This window comes from Hyperolius riggenbachi, chromosome 3, assembly GCF_040937935.1.
Source record: "Hyperolius riggenbachi isolate aHypRig1 chromosome 3, aHypRig1.pri, whole genome shotgun sequence".
NCBI lineage: Eukaryota > Metazoa > Chordata > Amphibia > Anura > Hyperoliidae > Hyperolius > Hyperolius riggenbachi.
The window spans coordinates 283,059,918-283,086,607 of NC_090648.1; the positions used below are offsets into that span (position 1 = coordinate 283,059,918).

At 46.7% G+C, this 26,690-nt stretch overlaps 1 protein-coding gene across 2 annotated transcripts in view; it reads left to right on the forward strand.

The window, feature by feature from the left end:
- Nucleotides 1-26,690, forward strand: part of TSPAN12 (tetraspanin 12) — a 310,496-nt gene that overhangs the window by 36,543 nt on the left and 247,263 nt on the right. The window contains exons 2-4 of one of the 2 annotated variants that reach the window (XM_068276411.1): nucleotides 17,653-17,789; nucleotides 17,879-17,956; nucleotides 25,882-26,148. The gene's annotated coding sequence lies outside the window, so the exon portion shown is untranslated. The remainder of the gene's footprint in view (nucleotides 1-17,652; nucleotides 17,790-17,878; nucleotides 17,957-25,881; nucleotides 26,149-26,690) is intronic. The other variant, XM_068276412.1, reaches the window with a different exon arrangement.

Genomic DNA, 26,690 nt, shown 5'->3' on the forward strand with positions numbered 1-26,690 from the left:
TCCAGGTACAGACTGAGGTCAGTGCAGGTGGCAGGCAGAGAAGTATCCAGGAGCAGGCTGAGGTCAGGGCAGGCGGCAGGCAGAGAAGTATCCAGGAGCAGGCTAAGGTCAGGGCAGGCGGCAGACAGAGAAGTATCCAGGAGCAGGCTGAGGTCAGGGCAGGCGGCAGGCAGAGAAGTATCCAGGAGCAGGCTAAGGTCAGGGCAGGCGGCAGGCAGAGAAGTGTCCAGGAACAGGCCGAGGTCAAAACCAGAGGAACGGAGATCAAGAGAGGTCAGGCAAGCCGGGTCGTCAACAGGAAAACAGATCAAGTAAGTTTCTTCCAGAGAGGCGTCCACACTAGCTGTCAGAACGAACAGCACAGAACACTGGCTGGGGGAGGCCTTTTATAGGAGAACTTGGCGCCAAAACTCCCGCACATGCGCGTACATGCTCGCGCCTGTGCGCGTCACTTCCGGCGCATACACGTACGCGCCCGCGCCTGTACGCGTCACTTCCGGCGCTTGCGCAAGGCCCTATGCACGTTGTGCACTGCGTTCCACGCATGCGTTCGTGAAACGCTGCGCAACCACGCACAGCCCCGCGCACACCATCACCCAGTGACAACATTCCAACACTGGCAGGGCGCGTGCGCACGGAGAGAACAGGACGCCGGGACCAAGCCAAAGCGTGAGTATTACACTCAAACAGGCAAAAAAAGTCTCTGAAAAAACTTTATTAACACACGTACAAAAAATAGAAAAAATGGTTCTTCAATATCACAATAGTAGGTCTTAAAAACACATTGGTTGGTTTGAAGCAACAATTGGTTGTAGCTTTGTGGGCATTTGAACTTCAAGGCAACGACACATGTTCGTTTCGGGCTTTTGTATAGAATTATATGTGCCCTTCGTCAGGCCGTAATACCCAATTCTATAAATAAGAACAATACATAACAACATATTAAAATCACAGAGTATGATTCATCAATAGCGAACAATACAATTTGTCGCAGAGAAGAAAACCACCACCAAGTGAGAATATTGGCATGTTTCACCAGGTTCAATCCAAGAACGTAAATGCCTAAATAGTTCCGAAATGGAGTATGTGGTATAAACAAAAAAGATTAGACCAAAAACCATAGAAATCAAGAAGTGTGTCAAGATGGAGAAGAGAACCAATAGGAATCACTTAAAAAGAGTAGATGGGGCCACCTCATGAGAACCAGTAAATATCGGTTCCCCTGTTCACAGGCCGATCCACACAGAGAACCAATAAAGACAGAAAGACCCAGGACAAATGTTTAGTATAGAGAGAAGAAAATAGTGAGGAAAAGAGTAGTGGGAAGCATGACCATCAGCAAACCTGCGTAGCTCAACCAGGGAAAAGAGACCAATCAGGCGAAGAGCCAAAAAATGGGGGGCGTCTGAACCCACCAGACGCACTAAATCTAGAACAATAAAAAAAGTACTAAGTAGCACTCCCCAAAGAAAAGAAAGAGGGTACACAGTGCTAAGGCATATAGAAACAAAGGGTCATCTTGCAAAATGACAACTCAGAGACATCTGGCACCTGTGCGCAAGGGTACGTTCCCATGCTTACATTGTACATGTTGCCAACTGGTACTTAAAGGAAATAGTTTAAATCATCCTATGAAAGGTTTTCCTATTAAATTTTCCCATTATGCCACATGTGACACTGAGTATGTAGTTTATGGCATTAAGTGTCCGTGTGGTAAGATGTATGTGGGGGAAACCACTAGAGCTGTGAAGGAGCGCATTATTGAGCACAGGTCCAGAATTAATGTTGCTCTGAGACGTAAGCTCGATCCGTCACAGATTGATTCCCCAGTGGCCCAGCATTTTGTCTCTATGGGCCATTCAGCGAATCAATTGAGATTTTGTGTCCTGGATATAGTCCCTCCCCCTAGAAGGGGTGGTAACAGAGAATCAATTTTATTACATAAAGAGGCCCGCTGGATTAGATTTTTACAGACGCTAATCCCGGCTGGACTTAATGCAGAGTATAGACCACTGTAGATAACTTTTCTTGTTGGTTTTTCTGCTTTCTAAGAGATCCCGTTTTCTTTTTCTTTCTCTACAGGATCGTCCTGCACATGGATCTTTATGGCGGATTGTGGATCCATGATCATCCCTGCCAATGTGTGGCTCATACCAAGTGTTGTGTTATTTTGACAACTTCTCCTTTTTATTACGGTGCTTAGGCAAATTGTAGATTGTATATACTTTATTTTTCATTATGGGGTTGCCTCCAGCATAGCAATCTATACTATGTCTTCTTATATACCTTCACTTGTTATGATAGATACTTTTAGTATGTCCCCCATAAAAAATCTTTTTCTGTCTTCCTTATAAGCAATTCCTCCGATTGGGGAGCCCTTTAATAATTATTATTATTTTACATTGTCCAAAAAACCTGTTTATGGGCCATTGCCTTGTTTATAGGGTGATTTCCTAGCTGCTCTTATTTCATAGCATCTATTATGTATTGAATATGTTTATAACTCATACATACCCTTCCTTGCGCTCCAGCGTGGTTACGAGCTGTCATTCCATTGGCCACTTCTTTAGATACACACCTTCTCCTGCGCTCCAGCGTGGTTACGAGCCGCACACCACATAGTGTTGATTTACTGGCTCATGTGACGCTTGACGTCACTTACGCAGGCGACTTCCCTCTTCTGCTCTCCGCAAATCAGGAGATGCGCTTTGCTTAGCACGGACTCCGTGCCCGGACGTGATATGCGCTCCAAGGTGGCTCTGTACCTGCTGGGCTTTGGATTGGCTGGTAGTTCTAGGTAGAGATGAGCGTAATGGAGTAATTACGATTTCGCGAAATTTCGCGTAATTAGTGTAATTACGTTTAAGGCCGTAAGTACATAATTGTAATGAAGAAGGATTTCGCGAAATTTCGCGTAAGCGTAATTTTCGCATTGCAACTGGTATTACGAAATTAATGCGTATGGTCATGCTCCCGAAGCGGAAAAGTTGACGCATGTATCAATGTTAGGTAGCCGCCGACTTTAAGGGTTAATAGCAAAGCCCCCTTAAATGCTAAGAGCCTCAAATTTGGAGAATATATTAAGGAGATCAGGAGGAATAAGAGGAAAAATTTTTTTTTCAAAAAGACCTTATAGTTTTTGAGAAAATCGATGTTAAAGTTTCAAAGGAAAAATGTAAACATTTAAAAGCCCGCCGACTTTAACGGTTAATAGCAAAGCCTGCTTAAAGTGTAGGAACACCAAATTCCCAGGGTATATTAAGGGGATCAGTGGGAATAAGAGGAAACATTTTTTTTTCAAAAAGACCTTATAGTTTTTGAGAAAATCGATTTTTAAGTTTCAAGGGCAAAAATGTCTTTTAAATGCAGAAAATGTCAGTTTTTTTTTGCACAGGTAACAATAGTGTATTATTTTCATAGATTCCCCCAAGTGGGAAGAGTTTTACTTACTTCGTTCTGAGTGTGGGAAATATTTAAAAAAAAAACGACGTGGGGTCCCCCCTCCCAGACCTCTTTAACCCCTTGTCCCCCATGCAGGCTGGGATAGCCAGAATGCGGAGCACCGGCCGCGTGGGGCTCCGCACCCTGACTATACCAGCCCGCATGGTCCATGGATTGGGGGGTCTCGGAAGGGCAGGGGCAGCCAAGCTTTCCCCTCCCCCTCCGAGCCCTTGTCCAATCCAAGGACAAGGGGCTCTTCTCCACCTCCGATGGGCGGTGGAGGTGGAGGCCGCGATTTCCTGGGGGGGAGGTTCATGGTGGAATCTGGGAGTCCCCTTTAAAAAGGGGTCCCCCAGATGCCCACCCCCCTCCCAGGAGAAATGAGTATAGAGGTACTTGTACCCCTTACCCATTTCCTTTAAGAGTTAAAAGTAAATAAACACACAAACACTTAGAAAAAGTATTTTAATTGAACAAAAAACATAACCACGAAAAAAGTCCTTTAATATTCTTAATTAACCATTAATACTTACCTGTCCCTTTAAATAAATGATCCCTCGAAATAGCCTCGGAAATGTTCTATCAGTTACAATGTAACAAAGTTATTACAATGTAACAACTTTGTTACATTGTAACTACGCCGCACCCGACGTCACTCGCCGCCGCCGCATACGCGTCTGCGCTGCACACATTCCCGACAGAGCTCTGAGCTATATAGCTCAGAGCTCTGAGAAGCATCTTTGTATTTTGGCTCCAAGGAGCCCCATTGGTCCTTAGCAGACCAATGGGGTTCCTTCAAATCAAAAGGAACCCCATTGGTCTGCTAAGGACCAATGGGGCTCCTTGGAGCCCAAATACAAAGATGCTTCTCAGAGCTCTGAGCTATATAGCTCAGAGCTCTGTCGGGTCCGTGCAGGACGCTAAGTCCCCGCAGCTCCCGCTGCCCTCCCCGCCTCTCCCACATGTCACCCACATGTCACCCACATGTGGGTGACATGTGGGTGACAGATGTGGGCGGGGTGGACAGCGGGAGCTGCGGGGACTTAGCGTCCTGCACGGACCCGACAGAGCTCTGAGCTATATATCTCAGAGCTCTGAGAAGCATCTTTGTATTTGGGCTCCAAGGAGCCCCATTGGTCCTTAGCAGACCAATGGGGTTCCTTTTGATTTGAAGGAACCCCATTGGTCTGCTAAGGACCAATGGGGCTCCTTGGAGCCAAAATACAAAGATGCTTCTCAGAGCTCTGAGCTATATAGCCAGGGCCGGATTTCTGGAAAGGCCACAAAGGCCACGGCCTATAGCGATAAAATCAGATAAGATAAGAAGGGCGGCATGACTTGGAGAGAGAAGAGGTCATATGTCAAAATTAATCACCTCTTCTGGTCCCAGCCAGCGCCCTGCTCTGTACTAATAGCTGAATTCCAGAGTTCCCCAATTCCAGCAAGTCTCTCTCTCAATCAACATCTGCTGTCACCTCATCTGATGATCAATTCCTCTTATCATGATCATACAAGTTGATGTGAGAAATACCAGGGATTTACATTACAAAGCAGATAGAACTAAGTTCCGCTGAGTTTTAATGCAGGCATTCAAAGACATCAGTGAACCCTGCTAATTTCTTCACTTTCTCCTTTACAGTTTTGACACTGACCTCAGCAGCTGTTAATTACACTTTCTTATCTCTAGTCTACTTAAATTTATGGCTTTAGGGTTTTTTTTCTTCCTAGCCAGCAGTGGTCTCAGTTAACTCTTTCCTGACTCATTTTCTGTTCCTACCATCTATGAGAGGAATAAAAATGCTGTTTGCTTTACTTTCATTGCTAAACTGTCACTGTCACCTGAGCTGTTACTACCTCTATGCTAGTCTGTATAGTTTGGCATCCTTCTCCTTTCCTGTAGCAGTAAAGCATTGTACCATTTTAGCCACAGCGAAAGCAGAGAGTTTTGAATGAGGATGATACCATTTATTGGCTTAAAAGAAAAAAAGTTATCTTTCTGTGAATAAGCCATTTTAAGACTTTGTTCCTGTATACTGTCAATATGTTAGAGCAAACCACCATATGTACTTTCAACATTCAAAAGAGATACATAGATTTTTCAAATATGAATAAATAACACTCAGATGCTTTAAAGTGGAGCTGAACTCTTGCACAGGACAGAAGGAAAACATAGAAAAATCTACCTTGTATTTTTTTAGAGAGCCTGTGTAATTCCCCCTCATCTGTGTCTAAACTGGCATTGTAATTTGATCTCTCCTGTGTCCCCTGACTGCCACAACATCTAAGCTAATGTGAAAGCACAGGATGTTAACAATATGTCTGCTTCCATGAAAGCAGGAAGTAGACACTGCCGATTGATTGCAGGATTTGTATCAGCTGTAACAAAGAAATGTTTTTTTAAAGGTTATTATGTTATTGTGAATCTTTTGAAGCAGAGAGGAAGTTCTGAGTTCAGGTCCGCTCTAATTACAACCAAACATCCAAAGTGGGTATTGACAGGATGTTTGCTACTTACCTGTTCTCTGTTTCTCTCCATTGAGCTGTCCTGCCACCTGTTTGTGGCTATGACTGCAGGCAGTCGCACAGAGGACAAAGAAGCAGCGCATGCTCTGGCCACTCGCGCTCCCTGTCACCTGTTTGTGGCTATGACTGCAGCCAGTCGCACAGAGGACAAAGAAGCAGCGCATGCTCTGGCCACTCACGCTCCCTGTCACCTGTTTGTGGCTATGACTGCAGCCAGTCGCACAGAGGACAAAGAAGCAGCGCATGCTTTGGCCACTTGCCACTTGCGCAAGTTTTCTGCTCCTGCCCAGATGTGCACAGCAACCAATGCCAGTATAGTGTTATGCATTCTTGACAAGTACATATATCAGCGTCATTTCTCAAGTATGCATACCCAGAACACTATTGGCTGCTGTGCACTTTCGGGCAGGAGCACAAATTGCAGGAATTATTGAGCAGACAGAGCATCCACTGATTCTTGGCTGAATGGGAGGCAGAGCAGCACAACTGAAATGAGCCCATTCAAACCAATGATCGATAGTCAGTGTTGGTCAGAATGTTTTTCGGTAGTGGTAGTGGTGGTGGTGGTGGCGGGGGGGGGGGGGCGTTAGATGACAGCAGGCCTAGGGCACTGGAAAGTACAAATCCGGCCCTGTATATAGCTCAGAGCTCTGTCGGGAATGTGTGCAGCGCAGACGCGTATGCGGCGGCGGCGAGTGACGTCGGGTGCGGCGTAGTTACAATGTAACAAAGTTGTTACATTGTAATAACTTTGTTACATTGTAACTGATAGAACATTTCCGAGGCTATTTCGAGGGATCATTTATTTAAAGGGACAGGTAAGTATTAATGGTTAATTAAGAATATTAAAGGACTTTTTTCGTGGTTATGTTTTTTGTTCAATTAAAATACTTTTTCTAAGTGTTTGTGTGTTTATTTACTTTTAACTCTTAAAGGAAATGGGTAAGGGGTACAAGTACCTCTATACTCATTTCTCCTGGGAGGGGGGGTGGGCATCTGGGGGACCCCTTTTTAAAGGGGACTCCCAGATTCCACCATGAACCTCCCCCCCAGGAAATCGCGGCCTCCACCTCCACCGCCCATCGGAGGTGGAGAAGAGCCCCTTGTCCTTGGATTGGACAAGGGCTCGGAGGGGGAGGGGAAAGCTTGGCTGCCCCTCCCCTTCCGAGACGCCCCAAACCATGGACCATGCGGGCTGGTATAGTCAGGGTGCGGAGCACCACGCGGCCGGTGCTCCGCATTCTGGCTATCCCAGCCTGCATGGGGGACAAGGGGTTAAAGAGGTCTGGGAGGGGGGACCCCACATCGTTTTTTTTTTATATTTCCCACACTCAGAACGAAGTAAGTAAAACTCTTCCCACTTGGGGGAATCTATGAAAATAATACACTATTGTTACCTGTGCAAAAAAACCTGACATTTTCTGCATTTAAAAGACATTTTCGCCCTTGAAACTTAAAAATCGATTTTCTCAAAAACTATAAGGTCTTTTTGAAAAAAAAAATTTTCCTCTTATTCCCACTGATCCCCTTAATATACCCTGGGAATTTGGTGTTCCTAAACTTTAAGCAGGCTTTGCTATTAACCGTTAAAGTCGGCAGGTTTTTAAATGTTTACATTTTTCCTTTGAAACTTTAACATCGATTTTCTCAAAAACCATAAGGTCTTTTTGAAAAAAAATGTTTTCCTCTTATTCCTCCTGATCTCCTTAATATATTCTCCAAATTTGAGGCTCTTAGCATTTAAGGGGGCTTTGCTATTAACCCTTAAAGTCGGCGGCTTTTTTATATTATACGGAGCGTTACGGTTTAACGCGAAATTACGGTAGCGTTTAATGCGAAATTACGGCATGAACGAAATGCGAAATTACGCGTTGAAAATTACGTTTACGGTATTTTCAATTACGATTTTAATGGCAATTACGCTACTGTAATTTCGCATCGTAATCGCAAATTTCGCAAATTTTTCGCGTAATTTTAGTAATGCGAAATTACGAAAATTTCAGCTCAACTCTAGTTCTAGGTCAGTGCTGCCTGCTGGAATATTTAAATGGCATCCCATGCCATTGCAGATTGGGTTCCCGTTTAGCAGCTCTTCATCACAGCCTCTGGGAAGGTAAGATTCGCCTATATACTTTGTTTTCTTGTGCATTTTTGCTGACATTCAGGTGTATTGCTCCTTCGCATTTTTTCAGCTGAGCGCCCCTCCACATTGAGCCCTACCAATTACCACCTTTGTTACATTGTGTACTTTATGCTCCAGAGTGGTGTTCTCTGCGGGGCTATGCCCTTATGCACTATTATGCGATTTTTGCTTTAAAATATCCCCCTTAAGGTTTGTAGTTTGCAGTTGCAATTAGGAGTATAGGTTTCCAGGACAGGGGGCCCTTAGAGGTCCCTATCTATACATATCTGCTGGGCACTATATGGGTTAATGTGTATTTGACCATATGTATTGTAGGATTTTTTATCTTTACCTCTGATTGCTGTGTGGGAGATGACCCTATGTTTCTATATGCATTAGCACTGTATACCCTCTTTCTTTTCTTTGGGGAGTGCTACTTAGTACTTTTTTTATTGTTCTAGGTCTAGTGCGTCTGGTGGGTTCAGACGCCCCCCATTTTTTGGCTCTTCGCCTGATTGGTCTCTTTTCCCTGGTTGAGCTACGCAGGTTTGCTGATGGTCATGCTTCCCACTACTCTTTTCCTTACTATTTTCTTCTCTCTATACTAAACATTTGTCCTGGGTCTTTCTGTCTTTATTGGTTCTCTGTGTGGATCGGCCTGTGAACAGGGGAACCGATATTAACTGGTTCTCATGAGGTGGCCCCATCTACTCTTTTTAAGTGATTCCTATTGGTTCTCTTCTCCATCTTGACACACTTCTTGATTTCTATGGTTTTTGGTCTAATCTTTTTTGTTTATACCACATACTCCATTTCGGAACTATTTAGGCATTTAGGTTCTTGGATTGAACCTGGTGAAACATGCCAATATTCTCACTTGGTGGTGGTTTTCTTCTCTGCGACAAATTGTATTGTTCGCTATTGATGAATCATACTCTGTGATTTTAATATGTTGTTATGTATAGTTCTTATTTATAGAATTGGGTATTACGGCCTGACGAAGGGCACATATAATTCTATACAAAAGCCCGAAACGAACATGTGTCGTTGCCTTGAAGTTCAAATGCCCACAAAGCTACAACCAATTGTTGCTTCAAACCAACCAATGTGTTTTTAAGACCTACTATTGTGATATTGAAGAACCATTTTTTCTATTTTTTGTACGTGTGTTAATAAAGTTTTTTCCAGAGACTTTTTTTGCCTGTTTGAGATTGCATTCTAGCATATTTAGTCCTTTTTAAAGGTATAAACGAGTATTGAAGGGCAAGGTGGATTGCCCCAAAAAGGACTGTGTTCTTTGATCCTCCACAATATAAAGGATCGTATCCCAGAATCTGTTTTATAAAACACTCCCATTTGATGACCTGAGTATAAAGAGTTGCTTCCTGCTGTGCTCCCCACCCGTCATAGTTTCAGTCTTAGCCTGTCCAAGCTGTTACCCTGGGCACCTGTGCCTGGTTTGTGTGTGACCTTGTGTGGGTTGCACTGACTCCTGCGGAGGAGCAGTGAATCCTTCCAGTCCTGTTCTTGCGAAGTAAGCCATCGCTGCGGTCACAATTGGCTACCTCATTCCAGTCTGTCTTGTTTGTGAACGCTTGCTGTCGCTGTGGCAGTGACTAGATTAGCAAGCGTTCATTCTGTCTGTCTTGCCTTGTGGATTGCACTGGCTCCTGGAGAGGAGCACTGAATCCTTCTAGTCCTGTTCCTGGAGATTAGTCATATAGCTGCGGTTGCTATTGACTATCTCACTCCTGTGTGTTTGTCTACGTATGAACGCTTGCTGTCGCTGAGGCAGTGACTAGATTAGCTAGCATTCATTCCGTTTGTCTCAGACCTTGTTTTTGTGTGTCCTTCGGGACCGTAGTTAGTTCCTGATCCTAGTCAGTCTTCCTTGCTTATGTTATATATCGGTTCATCACCGATATATACATATGTTAGTCAGTCGTTTGTAGTTTAATTGATAGCTGTAAATTGTAATACGCTAGGAAATCATATCTATTGTATAATTGTCTATGTATTACGTTTGCTGGCCTTTTGATTCTGCTATTTCCTGACTATTCTGTCCTGTCCTTGCGAGGTAGCCATTGCTGTGGTTGCTATTTGTTACCTCACTCTTGTCTTTGTGAATGCTTGCTGTCACTGAGGCAAGTGACTAGATTAGCAAGCATTCATTCTGTCAGCCTGTCCTTTCTCTCTGAGTTCTGGTTAAGAACGCTCAGCGCTGCTTTTGCGCTAAGCAACCTTTGTTAAGTGTTGTTGTGGTTGCTCGGAGCTGCTTTTGCGCTGAGCAACCTTTGTTAAGTGTTGTTGTGGTTGCTCGGAGCTACGCCTGCTCTGTGTGCCACATCTCCTGCTGGAGTCAGTCCTCTTCACCACCAGTGCGTTCGCACTATACCGAGTGTTCATAGTTTTATGCCTTGCTTGCGTCTTGTGTGTGTGTCTCCCTTGCGTCAGAGTGTGCATTGCGCACTGACCCTAGAGCATACACTGCCAAGTGTTGCACACACTTTCTTTAAAGGATACCCGAAGTGACATGTGACATGATGAGATAGACATGTGTATGTACAGTGCCTAGCACACAAATAACTATGATGTGTTCCATTTTTTCTTTCTCTGCCTGAAAGAGTTAAATATCAGGTATGTAAGTGGCTGACTCAGTCCTGACTCAGACAGGAAGTGACTACAATGTGACCCTCACTGATAAGAAATTTCCCTTTTTACCTCTTTCTTGCTCTCAGAAGCCATTTTCTGCTACGAAAGTGTTTTATAGTTGGAATTTATTATCAGTGAGGGTCAAACTGTAGTCACTTCCTGTCTGAGTCAGGACTGAGTCAGCCACTTACATACCTGATATTTAACTCCTTCAGGCTGAGAAAGAAAAAAAGGAATACAGCATAGTTATTTGTGTGCTAGGTAATGTACATACCTGATATTTAACTCTTTCAGGCTGAGAAAGAAAAAAAGGAATACAGCATAGTTATTTGTGTGCTAAGCAATGTACATACACATGTCTATCTCATCATGTCACATGTCACTTCGGGTATCCTTTAACCAGTGTGACCAAACTCCCTGAGTCCAGCAACACATTAACCAGACTTCCATTCAGCATCATTGTACACATTTGTTTTTCTTTTCCTGGTAATGCACTGTACGCCATGGTAGCAAACAAAGATTGGCAATTTTCCTTAAAAGAAAAGTCACATTGCATGGATTCACTTGTCAGTGGACAATTTGCAGCAATATGCCCTTCATCGTGACAGCGATAGCATACAATCTTTTTAACCCTTTCAGAGGGTTTAACCCTCTCGGGCCTCATAAGCCAGTCTGTCTTTAAAGGCATAGTACTACTAGGTTCCCCTTTTCCACTCTTTTCACCCACATTTCCTGAAGCAGTCTTACCAGTTAACCATGGGGACCATGGGTTAGAGTGAACTGACCTGGGACCCGTAGGAGGAGTAACCAGACTCTCGGCTGCATAGTAACATTCAACAAAGTCAACAAGCTGATCTGCAGAGCTTAGATCTCCATGACTCACCCATTTCTGAAGAGCGATAGGAAGAGACCTCAGATAGCGATCCATTACGACCCGCTCCACAATCTAAGGCCCAGTTAGGGATTCTGGCTGCAACCATTTCCTTACCAGATGGATTAGATCATACATCTGCGATCTACGTAGTTTCCCAGTCTGGTAAGACCAGCAGTTAACGTGTTGTGCTCGAACAGCAAAAGTCACACCCAATCGAGCCAAGATTTCCTTTTTCAATTTTTGATAATCTTTGGCCACTTCCGACTCCAAATCAAAGTAAGCCTTTTGAGATACTCCTATTAACAGTGGGGCTACCAGTCCTGCCCACTTGTCCTTTGGCCAGCCTTCCCTTTCGGCAGTCTGTTCAAAGGTTGTCAGATAGGTCTCTGCATCATCCTCTGTAGACATTTTATGCAACAAGCGGCTCACCTGGATGGATGGTATCACAGCAGCCCCTGTAGCTGAGCTCTAAAGATTTTGTCCCATTTGCTGCATTAATCTGGCCAACAACTCAGTCTGTTTCTGTATAGCCTGCTGCTTCTGCCTCTCTGCCAGCTGTAACATTTGTGCATTCTGCTGTTCTGCCAGCTGTGCATATAGTTCAATTTGCTGTGCATTTGCCTTTTGCAGTTCTGCATTCGCTAGCTGTTGCACTGCATTAGCCAAAACCAACTGTTTGAACATCTCCTCCATGTTTAACAGACCTCCACAACAGTGTCTCCACAACAGAACTGCCCGCATCCTCCACCACGTGTAAGGGATTAGGTAGGTAGCGGGGTGCTGGGCTCCCTGGGATGAGTCCCACAACAAATATCACACAGGCACAGCAGGCTCCAATAGTTTTCAAACAGCAACGTGGAGTTTTATTTACAGCTATGCACACTATTTACAGGTGAGTGAAATGACAAAACAAAAACAAAACATCAAACAAAATCCTGCCACTTAGGCTGCTAATCTACACACAGGTATTTCCCTGTCTAACAGCTACAGAGAGTCTAGTACTCTCTACAGCAATTTTTAACTCACAACTGAAACAACAGTCTTTTAGTCACCTTTTCAAGCAGCTCTCCTGACCCAGCTTAGGTCAGTCCCAGGCAGAAAGCTATATCAGACTGACAGCCTGCCTCTAATCAAGGTTTCCCCTGCAGGAAACCCAGCCCATCTCATTACTGCATGCGTGCAGCAAAACCTGAGCTGCATCAAGGGAACAGGGATGCAAAAAAACCTGAACCTGGATGAGACATAAAACCCGTCCTGGACTTTCCCAACCAAATCCTCCCTATATCTGTCACAATATATATATATATATATATATATATATATATATATATATATATACAGTCCAAGGGAGGGCAGCAGCTCCACAAGCAAAGCAATATCCTACTTGCTGGGTGGTGTGCACGCAATTGGGGGTGCCCGGTTTCCTTAGATACAGCAAGAGTCCAGACTTTCCAGGCTGTTGGTACCATTGCTGGTCTGAAGCCCCCCCTTTCCCGTTGCTGAGCGTTGCCCCCTCCACATCGGGGCCACACAGCTCGTCTTCCTGTATCAAGGCTTCGCTGCTGGTGGGCTTGCGCAGCCATGGTACAGGGAGACAAGCTGTGCAGCCCTGATATGATAAGCAACAATGCCTTGTCGCTAATTTTTTTTGGGGGGGTGCTCAGCGACGGGGATATCAGACCAGTGAGGGAAACCTCAATAGGATCCTGAGTCTTCCCTCTTTTTAGGTAAGTATCTAATTTTGTACCCGAGCTTCGGCTCAGGTACTCTTTAAACGTAGATCAAGTTAGAGAACCTACTTTTATGATTTCAAACAGTAGTTATTGTGTGCTACCTAATGCACGTTCTGCTACGTAGCTTTTTTAATTGTACCCACAACCAATAAGATGACTGTGTGGAGCATGCATACTAGCCCTTCTAATTAGTATCTTTTTCCTATGTGCAATGCCAATGTTGATTCAGATAGTTTATGCGTAGTATTGTGTTCCATGTTTATCTTGGTAAGTACATACCCGTGCAATCATTTTCTGCATGTGGGTGGAAACTTCCTGTTTTTGCTGACGGCACCTGCCGGGGCAGGGTACGAGATAACTGACAGTGACAGCTTCATGTCCACATGTTCCACAGTAGTCCCATCCTACGAGCTACCCCAGTGTCCAGGGATGAAATGGTCAGGATCTTTGATCAATTACATTAAGATCAGAGGAGGGAGTTATATCAAGGGGCCATTGGGGTTGATTCACTATAACAAATATTGTGCCTTATCAGAGTTAACATGCCTTATCAGAGTAGCATAGCGAGCTGTACGAACTTATGCCTGCTAATTGGCAATGACGAGAGCTCCACTCGTCCTGCCCTGAGCCCCTGTGGGTCCAATCACTTTAAAGGACATTATCCCCGCACTTTGATTGGCCCAATAGGCTGCCTTTCAAGTTTCATGTCCAGTGACAGGCACCCTATTGGGCCAATCAAAGTAAGGGAATAATGTCCTTTAAAGTGATTGGACCCGCAGGGGCTCTGGGCAGGACGAGTGGAGCTCTCGTCATTGCCAGTTAGCAGGCATAAGTTCGTAGCTCTTGCTGATAAGGTGTTTTAACTCTGATAAGGCACGCTATTTGTTATAGTGAATCAACCTCTTTGACTGCAAAAACAAGATTCTTGACCATGTCATTTCATCCCTGGAGCATAAGTTTGGTGTGATTTGCACCAAGCCACATCTCAGTAGAAGATGGTCTGATCTGATGCTGCGAGAGGGCATGAATCTTTGCGCAGAAAGATCATAAGACAAACTAAGTGTAGCATTATGTAATTGTTTGTGCATAATTGTATATTTCAGTGTTTCAGGTGCGTCATTATGCAGCATGGACTGTCAGTATTATGGTATTAGTACTGTTTTGCATCTACCAATGTAAATTTGTTGCATCAGTAAAGGTTGATCAACATCACATAGCGTATAATAATTCTCCAGGTTGTAATGTTGTTTTCGGTGGGGCAAGTCAAAGTATGTTGTGTGTTTGTGTGTCCTCTTTATTATTCCGCAGCATCACTCCCATTCCATGTGCAGCCTTCTCTTCCATGTGCAGCAATACCGCTTTCATGTCCAGGTGGCCCCTTGGTCTTCAGATGGGCAAGGCCCAGCCCTTTGTTGCCTTTACTCAAATCTGCCCATGCCAATCATAACACACCTGTATTAAATAGTCCTCAGGTCCCAGCAAATGTGTCTATATACTTTTTCTCGTTCCTTGGAGCCTACTATAAAGGCATTCATGTTTACTCTGCTCTCTTCTATGGTCTGCCTGTCTGCACTCCTCTATAAGCAGCATAGCTACATGCACTTTCCCAATGTACCTCACTCCATATTCATTTCACCTGCTCTGCTTTCCTCACTTTGCTCAGCTTCTCATGAACTGTTAACTCTCCTGAAATCTCTCTCTCCCCCCAGCAGCTCATATCACAACAACGTTTAAATCCCATTCCCATTTGCTCACTCTCTCCTCCTCCTCTTACTTGCAGCTGGTGATATATCACCTAAACCTGGGCCACAGCCTTTGCCAGACAAGAATCCCTTGCTCACTTTCCTCACACACCCCATAGCCCTCTGTCCACAAATAACCTCAACATCCATCCTTGCCCCAACTTGATTTTCATCCATTCCACCCACAAACACGCTCCCCTACCCTGCAGTCTCTGGAATGCCAGATCTGTCCGCAACAAACTTACAGCCATTCCCAACCACATCCTCTCCAAAACCCTCACAATCCTTGTGCTCACTGAGACATGGCTCACCCCATCTGACTCTCCGACAGAGGCTGCTCTTTCCTATGGGGGCTTCACCTCAGTCACACCCCCAAACCAGACAACAGGACCGGGGGAGGGGTTAACGTGCCTCTGAACGGAAATGGAGGAAAACTAGACTTAACCAAGATTTCCTAGAGTACAAGGCTACCCTGCTGCATTTTTACACTGCCCTTGCCAATGCAAAGCAAGAATACTTCACCAAGCTAATCGGAGCTCAAGCTTCCAACCCCCAGTGTCTCTCTGCCACTTTAAACTCCCTTCTTAAACCCATCCCTCCACCGTCTATTTCTTCCCTCTCAGCCACGGATTTAGCCACCCACTTCACCAACAAAATTGTCTTCATCCGTCAGGAAATCACCAGCCTTCATTCCTCACCTCATCCCCTCCCATCCAGCTCCTCCTCCACCCTATCCTCCCCTCTCCTCCTTCACTCCAGCTATCATTGAGGAAGTCAACCACCTACTGATGACTTCCCATACTACTACCTCCCACCTTGACCCTGTCCCTTCTGACTTACCCTGTCCTCACTTCCTGGCTTTGGCCCCAGTCCTCACATCCCTCTTTAAAGGAGTACTGTAGGGAGCCCTTAGGGAAAAAAGAGTTGAACTTAACTGGGCTTCTAATGGTCCCCGGCAGACTTTCTGTGCCTGCACAGCCACTCACCGATGCTCCAGTCCCCGCCGCTGGTTACTTCCAGAATTTGCCACTACACCTGTGCGGCCTTCTCCTCACTCCCGCTGATGTCATGGGAGCGTACTGCGCAGGCACTCCCGGGGACGTCAGCGGGAGTGAAGAGGAGGCCTCACAGTAAGGCGCAGTGGTTTTGCAAATTCCGGAAGTAACCGGCGGCGGGGACTGGAGCTTCGGCGAGTGGCTGCGCGGGCACAGGATGTCTGCGGGGACCATTAGAAGCTCCAGGTAAGTTCAACTCTTTTCCCCTAAGGGCCCATACATTACTCCTTTAACCTCATTCACAGACACCTTCCCCTCAGACTTCAAGCAGGGCATTGTACTACCCCTGCTCAAGAAACCCTCCCTCAACCCCTCGCTACCCTCCAACTACCGCCCTATCTCCCTGCTCCCCTTTGCCACAAAACTACTTGAGCGTCTGGTTCACAGACACCTGAGCAAGTACCTCAATGCCAACTCCCTACTGGGCCCACTGCAATCTTGATTTCAGTCTGCCCACTCAACCGAAAAAGCTCTCACCAAAATGGTCAATGACCTTGCCTTAGCTAATGCAGAAGGCAAATACTCCATTTTCTTCCTCCTTGACCTTTCAGCAGCCTTTGACACAGTAGACCATCCTCCACTCCTCCAGTCCATGGGCATTCATGACCTTGCCCTGGTCTGGTTCTCATCCTACCTCTCCAACCGCTCCTTCAATGAGTCCTCATCCACCCCCAACCACCTCTCGGTGTGAGCTCCTCAAGGCTCGGTCCTTGGCCCCCTACTGTTCTCCCTATACACATTCTTCATTGGCGAGGTTATCTCCTCCATGGGTTTTAACTGTCATCTGTATGCAGATGACACCCCGATCCATACCTCCACACCCCTGACCTATCCACCACTACCATGGACAAGGTCTCCTCATGCCTATTAGCCATCTCCTCCTGGATGGTCCGCTAAGTTCCTGAAACTAACCCTGGACAAAACAGAATTTATGATCTACCAACCTTGGCCATCCCTGACCCTCCCATCCAGTTACTAAGCACTTTCTGTACTCATACTGTGCTGCGGGATCTGGTTTGCATGTATTGCTGTATTGTCTTATTACTGTATGTCACCCCTAAATATTGTCCGTAACCATAACTAATATGAAGGAAGGAGAAAGCTCCACTCTACCAGCTGGTTAAAAGCCCAATTTTCATTGAAAAATCTGCATAATGGCTCACGCGTATCGGAGCACACTAACACTCCTTAGTCATAGCCTAAGACTTCATGTTAGTGCATGGGTTGGCTGCGTATGGTGCAGCTGCTGGCCGGAGTGGTGGTGTGGTGAGCGGTGTTGTACCTTTCCATCACAACCGTCACTAATGTCCAGTGCTGCGTAATATGTTGGCGCTTTTTAAATACAATAAATAAATAAAATAATTCTACTGTATAAGTGCCATACCTGTGTTCAAGTAAGCACAATAAAGCTAGAATAGTGATGTGTTGGATTAATGCCTGTTATATAATGAAATTATGTACATAATACATGGCACAATAATGTTAAACTTTTATTCCTAAACACCAACAGAAGAAAGAGAAGAAGGCTGCAGGAGTCACAGAGGCATGCTGCACAACAGGAGGCAAGGGACAGAGAAGAGAGTGCAGAGGCAGATGAGCCAGGGCCAAGCTCTCAAAATGTTGAAGTGCTAGATGTAACACCATAAGGTAACTAAAATATTAATTAATAATTAACTGAGAATGTATTATGTAAGTCATACATTTTATAATAGCGACCATATTTTTTGATCATTAAGTTGAAGATCTTCCAGAAGGGGAAGAATTTCCAGACACAGGAGCAGATGCTTCTGCAGATGTAGAGAGTGAGGAATTTGGTGAGTATATATATATCTGTAGAGAAAAAAAGTGAACAGTAGCATTACCAAATATTTGTTTAAACATGTATATCTAATTTTAGAACACATGTCCCTATAAGTAGTGCATTGACATTGTATACCCTATTGTGGTTACAATTATTGAAAGTGGCCCAAAAGTGGCAAAGAGTTTCTGTAGAGGGTACTAACCTCGTTAGAGGGAAGGCTCTGGATCTTAAAGACACTTCCCTCATCAGCCCTGTTCTACCCAAAGTGTGGCATCAAGGCCTTGTGTGTGATGAACTCAGCGGCACTAGCAGCTTGCCACCTGTGCACCAGTGTAAATGTACAAGGCCAATCGGATACACTCTACTATACACGCCAAATGCACAATAGAGTGTACACAATGGACCTTGCATATTTCCACCAGAGCACAAATGGAAATTTGATAGTGCTTCTGCGCACAACACCACTGTTATTGTCATTGGTGTTTGGAGTGTGGGCTGGATTGGGTCAGAGCAGGATTGTCCACCTGGCAAGCTCGGCAGTAGAGATGGGCCGAGCGGTTCGCCGGCGAACGGTTCCAGGCGAACCTTGGGTGGTTCGCCTTCGCAAGCAAAGGCGAACTTTCCCGGAAGTTCGATTCACCCCATAATGCTCCCTTAGGGTTAACTTTGACCCTCTACATCACAGTCAGCAGGCACATTGTAGCCAATTAGGCTACACTCTCTCCTGGAGCCACTCCCCCCCCCCCCTTATAAAAGGCAGGCTCCGCCGGCCATTACACTCACTCGTGTGCCTGCAATAGTGAGAGTAGGGCGAGCTGCTTCAGACTGTTTCTCCTAGGGAAAGATTAGTTAGGCTCTTGGCTTGTTAGCTTGCTCCTGGCTGAATCTTATTGCAATAATAGCACCCAGCAACAGCTCTTTTCAAAACTAATCCTGTTCTTGTGTTTTTTTTTTTTTTTCTGTGTGTGTCACTACACTTGTGTTGTATAGACAGCTTTTGTAATTCATACTGTGTGCCAGTGCCAGCCCAGGCCAATCACAATCATGCACCTGTGTCAGCTGCACATTGTGTAATACCCATTATTACTGCACTTGTGTTGTATAGACAGCTTTTGTAATTCATACTGTGTGCAAGTGCCAGCCCAGGCCAATCACAATCGCGCACCTGTGTCAGCTGCACATTGTGTAATACCCATTATTATTGCACTTGTGTTGTATAGACAGCTTTTGTAATTCATACTGTGTGCCAGTGCCAGCCCAGGCCAATCACAATCACACAACTGTGTCAGCTGCACATTGTGTAATACCCATTATTACTGCACTTGTGTTGTATAGACAGCTTTTGTAATTCATACTGTGTGCCAGTGCCAACCCAGGCCAATCACAATCACACACCTGTGTCAGCTGCACATTGTTTAATACCCATTATTATTGCACTTGTGTTGTATAGACAGCTTTTGTAATTCATACTGTGTGCCAGTGCCAGCCCAGGCCAATCACAATCGCGCACCTGTGTCAGCTGCACATTGTGTAATACCCATTATTATTGCACTTGTGTTGTATAGACAGCTTTTGTAATTCATACTGTGTGCCAGTGCCAGCCCAGGCCAATCACAATAACACAACTGTGTCAGCTGCACATTGTGTAATACCCATTATTACTGCACTTGTGTTGTATAGACAGCTTTTGTAATTCATACTGTGTGCCAGTGCCAGCCCAGGCCAATCACAATCACACACCTGTGTCAGCTGCACATTGTTTAATACCCATTATTACTGCACTTGTGTTGTATAGACAGCTGTTATAATTCATACTGTGTGCAGTGCCACTGCCAGCCCAGGCCCAGCACATTCAGCGACTACTGTACCTGTGTGCGTGATAGGCAGCTGCACATTGTAATACCCATTACTGCATATACCTACCTAGCTGTCGGGTTCAGTGAACCCACCTACCTACGTGAGTGCACGCAGTATGATATACCACTCCGTGCATACCTGTTAACTGCTGCACCAGTGTGACTGCACATTGTATTAATCAAATCAGTGCCCCCCCCCCCAATATGGACAAAATGGACAACCAGGTCGCGGAAGAGGTAGCGGCAGACCCAGAGGAAGGCCACCTGGCAGGTGTGTGTGTGGTCGTGTTGATGTGATTTCGTGCGGCCCTGGCCCAAAGTACGGTGCTCAGAAGAAGGCACGTGCCATCACCTTCCAAAATTGTCAGGACGTGGTTGGCTATATAACACAGAACACCTCATCTGCCGCAGCCACCAGCGCTACTACAAGCACCACATCCGCTGCATTTGACACTTCGCAGGAGTTATTTGGTGTTGAAATCACTGATTCACAGCCACTACTGCTACAACATTATGAAGGCGCTAAGCAAGTTACACCACCTCATATGGGTGAGTTAAGCGACAGTATGGACGTAATGGAGGAGGATGATGATGATGAAGTACCTCCTGTTGGTGCAGTTTTGAAGGTGTCTGAGGAAAGCGAAGCTGGGCAGGATGATTATGATGACGATTATACGGATGCCACGTATGTTCCCAATAGAAGAGATGAACAGGGGGACAGTTCGGAGGGGGAGCCAGAGAGGAGTAGGAGGAGACGAGTTCCTGAAAGAAGCAGGGGGAGCTCGTCCTCATAAACAGCTGGTGGGAGTGTCCGGTGCCATGTATCGCCAGCTATGGACAGCCAGCCAACATGCCCTTCAACGTCAGCTGCTGACTCTGAGGCCAACATAGTGCCATCACCCCAGGGTGGCTCAGCGGTGTGGAAATTTTTTGATGTGTCTGCCTTAGATCGGAGTAAAGCCGTCTGTTCTCTCTGTCTCCAAAAATTGAGCCGTGGAAAGGCCTACACTCACGTAGGAACAAGTGCCTTACGAAGGCACGTGGAGAAAAGGCACAAACAGCAATGGGAAGAACACCTGAGCAAAACCACACAAAAGAAAAGCCACCCTCCTTCTCCTCTTCCTCCTTTAGGTGCAGCATGTTCAGCCGCTTTCTCCCTTGCACCTTCACAGCCACCCTCCTCCACTCCGCCTCTGCGCTTGAGCGGTTCCTGCTCCTCTGCCCACAGCAGCCAGGTGTCCGTGAAGGAAATCTTTGAGCAGAAGAAGTCAATTTCTGCCAGTCACCCCCTTGCCCGCCGTCTGACAGCTGGCGTGGCAGAACTATTAGCTCGCCAGCTGTTACCATACAAGCAGGTGGAGTCTGAGGCTTTCCGTAAATTTGTGGCCATTGGGACACCGCAGTGGAAGATACCAGGCCGCACTTATTTTTCTAGAAAGGCGATACCCAAACTGTACCGTGAAGTTCAGAGGCAAGTGGTGTCATCTCTGGCGAAGAGCGTTGGGTCAAGGGTCCACCTGACCACGGATGCCTGGTCTGCCAAGCATGGTCAGGGCCGCTACATTACTTACACAGACCATTGGGTCAACCTGGTGAAAGATGGCAAGCAGGGAGTACGTAGCTGCGCAGCGGACCAACTACTCCTCCTGCTACATCCTCTTCGCTGCCGTCGTCCTCCTCCTCCTTGACTGAGTGGCAGTTCAACTTTAGTGGTGCTGCCATCTCCTCTCCTGCTACACAGCCCCATCTCCCCAGAGCCTATGCTGCATGCCAGGTACGACGGTGTCACGCCATCTTAGACATGTCTTGCCTTAAAGCGGAGAGTCACACTGGACCAGCTCTCCTGGCTGCTCTTAACAAACAGGTGGAGCACTGGCTGACCCTGCACCAGCTGGAGATCGCAACGTGGTGTGTGACAACAGCAGCAATCTCCTTTCCGCTTTGAATTTGGGAAAGCTGACACATGTACCCTGCATGGCACATGTGCTGAATCTGGTCATTCAAAGATTTGTGTCAAAGTACCCAGGTTTAGAGGGCGTCCTGAAGCAGGCCAGGAAGTTGTGTGGGCATTTCAGGCGGTCTTACACGGCCATGGCACGCTTTGCGGACAGTCAGCGGAGAAACAACTTGCCAGTGAGACGCTTGATATGCGATAGCCCGACTCGCTGGAATTCGACCCTGCTCGTGTTCTCTCTCCTGCTTGACCAGGAGAAAGCCGTCACCCAGTACCTGTACAATTACAGTATAAGGACACAATCTGGGAAGATGGGGATGTTCTGGCCACCGAACTGGACACTGATGCGAAATGCATGCAGGCTCATGCGGCCGTTTGAGTAGGTGACCAACCTGGTGAGTCGCACTGAAGGCACCATCAGCGACTTGATCCCTTACGCTTACTTCCTGGAGCGTGCCATGCGTTGAGTGGTGGATCAAGCTGTGGAGGAGCGTGAACAGGAACAGTTACGGCAGGAAGAGTCGTGGGAGCAATTTTCATCGGAACCAGGTGTTTCCTCAACACCTGCGGCAGCACAGAAGGGGGAGGAGGAGGAGAAGGAAGAAGAGGAGTCGTGTGGGGAAGAAGAGGAGTCAGACTCGGATGATGAGGAAGTTGTTTCTGTGGAGGAGGAAGAGGCGGCGGCAGAAGAACAACCGCAGCAGGCGTCACAGGGGACTTGTGCTGCTCCACCCTCCCGTGGTATTGTTCGTGGCTGGGGGGAGGAAGAGGACATGCGTAATGACACTCAGGAAGAGCAAGAGGAGATGGATAGTACGTCTGGATCCGACTTTGTGCAGATGGCTTCTTTCATGCTGTCCAGCCTGTTGAGAGACCCCCGTATAAAAAAAAACTCAAGGGGAATGACCTGTACTGGGTGGCCTATTAGACCCTCGGTACAGGCACAAAGTGGCGGACCTATTACCAACTCACCTGAAGGCGAAAAGGATGCAGCACGTGCAGAACAAGTTGTCAACTATGCTTTACAATGCGTTTAAGGGTGATGTCACAGTACAACACAATAAAGGTACCACTGTCAGTAATCCTCCTCCCATTTCCACGCAAGCAAGGACAGGACACTCCAGCGATCTCATGGTGATGTCGGACATGCAGACATTCTTTAGTCCAAAGCCTTGCCGTAGCCCTTCGGGATCCACCCTCCACCAACGCCTGGACCGGCAGGTAGCCAACTACCTGGCCTTAAGTGTGGATGTAGACACTGTGAGCAGCAATGATGAACCCTTGGACTACTTGGTGCGCAGGCTTGACCTGTGGCCAAAGCTGTCCCAATTTGCCATCCAACTTCTGTCTTGCCCTGCCGCAAGCATCCTGTCAGAAAGGACCTTCAGTGCAGCTGGAGGCATTGTCACTGAGAAGAGAAGTCGCCTAAGTCACAACAGTGTTCAGTACCTCACCTTTATCAAAATGAATGATTCATGGATCCCGGAGGGCTACTGCCCGCAAAAAGACTAAGTCAGTCCCCACACACAGAATCTCTGCCTGCACGCCGTGTGACTGGCTACCTGCCCCAAGACTAAGTCGCTCCCCACACAGCACCTCTGCCCGCCGGCCGCTTGACTGCCTTCTCCGCCACCACCAACAGGGTCCAGGACTCCAGGCAGATTCCTGAATTTTTTAGGCCGCTGCTAGCAGCGGACGCTATAATAATTTTTCTGGGGGGTCTACATGCCTGCCTAATTTTTCTGGATGTACTGCGGGCAGCTGCAACAACAAAACAAAAGGCATGTCCATGTCCCCATCCCCCTTCGTGATTATTACCTTGCCGCGGTGAAGGGGCTTGCATATCACAATGAAGCAATGACCGCCGGCTATATGAGTGTCTGGGGGGTTGGCACACCAAAGATAATAAGGTTGTTGCTTCATTGTGGTCAGACCAAATGTGATCAGCTGGACAGTCACTTTTCTGTCATTCAGCTACATCAGCCGGGCTGTAAAGCCACCATCACCTGCACTCTCGTCATGGTGCGCACCAGTCCAGCACGGCCGTCACTACACAAACGGCTGTTTGCAGTCACTGCATACCTTTCACTGCATCTGTGACTGCACATTGTATTATACCTGGCAGTCAGTGCATACCTTTCACTTGAATGGATGTCAGACTTGCCCTCCAGAACAGATTCTCGTGAAAGGCAAGTGGTGTCATCTTTGTCCGCCATAATAGATTCTCGTAAAGGATTTAAAGTTAATTCATTTCAAATACAGCAAGCCCTCGAAAGTCCTCCCGTATTGTTATTTTTGGTCACTACCTCGGGGCGGGCATGCCATGCTTGCTGCCTTCCTTGCCTGGATGTGTGGTGGTAGCCGTTTCTTAGGCTCCAACTCCGGACCGAAATACAACCAGGATTTCTCGGCTATTACCTGTGGTCACTCACAATGGCAGACTTGCCCTCCATAAAATATTCTCGCCTCCTTGAGGAGGAGACCAACCTGGTGAATCACAGTGAAGGCACCATCAGACTTGCCCTCCATAACAGATTCTCGTTAAAGGATTTAAAGTTAATTCATTCCAAATACAGCAAGTCCTCGAAAGCCATGCCTGCTGCCGTCCTTGCCTGGATGTGTGGTGGTAGCCATTTCTTAGGCTCCAAATCCGGAACGGAATAGAAACCGGATTCCCCGGCCATTACCCGAGGTCAGTCACCATGGTAATGAGAAACTAGTACCATCGAAAGTTTCACACAGTTGAATGAATGGCAGACTTGCCCTCCATAAAACATTCTTGGCAAATGCTTTCGAGTTGGTTTGTCTACCGCTGGGTCAAGGGTCCATCTGACCACAGATGCCTGGTCTGCAAAGCACGGTCAGGGCAGGTACAGCATGGGTCTCAGCAGGCTCCCACTTTGGACCGGAATCGAACTTTGATTCCCCGGCCATTACCCGTGGTGACAATGGCAGACTTGCCCTCCATAACAGATTCTCGTTGTAGGTGCTGAACAGCAAGTAGAAAATGTAATAAAAACAAAAAATAGATGTAAGCTAAGCTCTAACAATGGTAGAAAAAGAACCATCGAAAGTTGATGGCAGTCAGACATTACCTGATATCACTGAGAGAGCAATCTCGCCATGTTGCGCACCAGTCCAGCACGGCGGTCACTACGCAAACAGCTGTTTGCGGTGTGTTACACAGTGAGTTTGGTGTGTCAGTGTGAAGCAGTACACTAATTACACTCCCTGATTGATGTATACACATGCAAGATGTTTTAAAGCACGTTAGGCCTGCAATTTAGCATTCAATGGGCCTGATTCACAAAGCGGTGCAAAGTGTTTGCACGCCAGTGAAAAGCCCTTTATCACGCCTAAACTCAGTTTAGGCATGATAAGAAGAAACTCGCGCGAATTTCCCGGGCGCAAAGTTTTGCGCGCGCGCAGCGCACCGCGCTTCGCGTGCAGTGCCCATTAAGGCCTATGGGACTTTGTGTGCGCGTTTGCGCGCGGGACTTTGCGCGCGATAATCAGCACAAAGCGGTGCTAACTCAGCGGTGCAAAGGTTATCATGCCTAAAGTCTTTTAGGCGTGATAACTGAGTTATCACCGCTTTGTGAATCAGGCTGCAGGTGATTTCTGCCCTTAAAACGCTGCTTTGCGTCAAATCCAGATTTTTCCCCGGGACTTTTGACATCTATCCCACTCATCCATGCCCCCCTCCAGGTGTAAGACCCCTTGAAACATCTTTTCCATCACTTTTGTGGCCAGCATAAATGTTTCTAGTTTTCAAAGTTCGCCTCCCCATTGAAGTCTATTGCGGTTCGCTAAAGTTCGCGCGGACCGAACCTTCCACGAAAGTTCGCAAACCAAAAATCGGAGGTTCGCCCATCTCTACTCGGCAGGTGCCGGGGCCCAGTGGTTGTCAGGGGCAGAGCTGGGACAAAGTCCTCCAGCACCCATGGCTGAGACACCAAAGTGCGCCCCTCCATCCCTCCCACCCCAGCCGTCACACACTGATTGCTATTAGACTAAGAGGGCCACAGGGTCCACAACCTCCCCAACACCTTAATATCTAGTTATCTGGCTTGCAGTCACTGCTATGTATCCCCTTTTCTTATTTCTTTCTGCTTCAAACACAATTAGGAATGACAGGTGAATGAATTGTGCGCCCCCTGCTACACTGCGCCCTGAGGCTGGAGCCTCTCCAGCCTATGCCTCGGCCCGGCCCTGGTCAGGGGACCCACCAGTCACCTTCTCTGACCTCTCTTCAGCTTAGCAAAAAGACCACAAGGGGTCACCAAATCAACTACCTTGCCTAGGACCCCATTACATCTAATCCATCTTTGGATCTGGCTGCCTGTGGAGGATAGGGGAAGCCCCATTAGAATCCTGATGTTTCAGCATCTGGAGGTGAGGATCTGATTTTGTTGTCTATTGACTCACAGATTGACTTTAAAACACCTCATGAGCTAAGTATATTTGTGTTGATTTATGCATACTTCAGTCGAATGAACTTATTACTATAATTTAGGATTTTTTTCTAGTAAGCATAAAGACTGTCTTGTAAGGACATGAATCATAACTGCTAAAAAAACCCCACTGCAGTACACCTACCATGTGCTGCTACGGTAGGTTATAAACTGTAGACAAATGTAGGCACACTGTAAGTGCCCTGTATCCACTAACATAGCCCATAGTGTTTTGTGTCCTATGTCATTGTCAGCAGCAGACACAACCAGGGGCGTACCTAGAAATCCCTGGGCCCCCCTGCAAACCCTCCCCCCCTCCCCGGGCCCGCACAGGGACTTTTGGCGGGCAGGAGAGGTCACAGCATAAGAGGAGAGTGTGGCAGATCGGTGGGGAGGGGGGACATTCCCCCCCTCCCTCAACTCGGGCTCTCCTCTCAGCGCTCCCCTCCTGAAATCATTGGTGGCACATTACCTCCTTCTCGC